At 40.0% G+C, this 1,687-nt stretch overlaps 1 pseudogene; it reads right to left on the bottom strand.

Annotated features, from left to right (window-relative positions):
• LOC110314527 overlaps positions 1-1,130 on the bottom strand; it is a 4,286-nt pseudogene extending 3,156 nt beyond the window's left edge.
• Positions 1,131-1,687: the final 557 nt, after the last annotated feature.

The raw sequence follows: 1,687 nt of genomic DNA, 5'->3' as shown, positions 1-1,687 counted from the left end.
CAGGCGCCGGACGACCGGGACCAGACCCGGGTCCCTCCTCAGCAGTCCGCTCTCCCCGGCAGTGCACTCCAGGTTCAATCTTAAAGCACTCATATATAAACTCACAGCCACATGTAACTCCAGTTCCAGTTGATTCAACTCTCTCTTCTGGCTTCCACCAGCACCAGGCATGCACATGCTACATAAGGCAAAACACCATAGACACAAAAATTTAAAAAAAAAAAGAAAGTTACTTGTTTGGGAGTGGAGAAATGAATCAAAATCAGAAGAAGACAATTAAAGATACACTATCAAGAGACTTAACCTCTGTGTGCTACTGGAAGCAGTCCTACTAGGGAAGTGGAATGATGCACACGTTTAGTGTTTCAAACCTTAAAAACACAAGACTGTGAACGTATTTCAAAGAACACCGAATTACCCATAATCTTGGAATATAGAGATAATGTCTCCTTCCACACAAGCACAGAGGTCAGATATATTCTCTTACCATAAAAAAAAAAGTTTTTCTCTGGACCAAAGTTTGGGCGGTTTTTTCTAGTAGCCTTTATAAGATGGAAGATTACCAAGACTGGGATCTTTCTGTCCCACTGTGTGTACAGCTCCCATGGGGACTGCTTTATATCACCACCATGGGATTTGACTGTCAAAGGTAACCTATGACTCCATGAGGCACATGCTATCTTTTGTAGTGTAAGCAATACAGTCCTTTGTCTTCTGGCTCAGGCATCTTGTGTCATCTGCCAGCATCTGTAAAACTGTGGCAGCCTAACCTGCTAGCTTACAGTTACCATAAAATAATATTTCACTGCGCCCGCTGTCCCTGACAGAAATCTTAGATTTATTGCTGAGAGTTAAGGACTTTGAGGTATTAAACAACTTCCCAGTCATTGGTTTTAGAATTCTACTGGGAAGTAGCGAATGCCAACATTTATAACTTTGTGCATGGACAGGCTACATGACCTTATGCAAATTGTAGAAAGGACCAAGGAAGTGAATATGCTGCCACTTAAAACTGGCTAGTGCATATGGAAACCATGAGGTCTGCAGGCTATAGAAAGGCACAACATGGTCTGTTACTTCTACTTCTGGTGTACCTCGACCTCACTTTGAAGGGCACTGGTATAGAGCATGCCCAGAAAATGCTATGATGTGAAAATATTTAAAGTAACTGAAGGATAAATGGGAGTTGTAGCTGTTATCTCCTGATCTACTATGTTTCAGTGGTGATACAAAAGACTAAGTATATTGACATCAATATCAAATTACATGGGATTATTTTTTATCATTTTATGTGTAACAAAATAATTTGAAAGAATTTAGGAGAGTAATTCAAAATTAAAAACCAGTAGTAAAATTTCCATTTATTTGTCAAATGACTGTGGGATGGAGAGATGAGTCAGTGCTTAAGATTATTTGTTATCCCTTCACAGGACCTGGGGTTAGTTCTCAGAACCCATATGGTAGCTCATGATCATCTGTAACTCCAGTTTCAGGAGCTCTAACACCCCATTTTGACCTCAGTGGGCACCAGGCACACACATACAGACATACACACAAGCAAAACACTAGTATACATAAAATAAATAAATTAAAATTGGGGTGTGAGATAAATGTGCTAGTTCTTAAGTCCATCTGTGTTTTCTCAGAAGATCATGGGATTTTCATCACATCATAGCTATTGCTGCTT

This window comes from Mus pahari, chromosome X, assembly GCF_900095145.1.
Source record: "Mus pahari chromosome X, PAHARI_EIJ_v1.1, whole genome shotgun sequence".
Taxonomy (NCBI): domain Eukaryota; kingdom Metazoa; phylum Chordata; class Mammalia; order Rodentia; family Muridae; genus Mus; species Mus pahari.
Note: the sequence above shows the minus strand (reverse complement) of the source record. Positions and strands in the feature narration are given on the sequence as shown.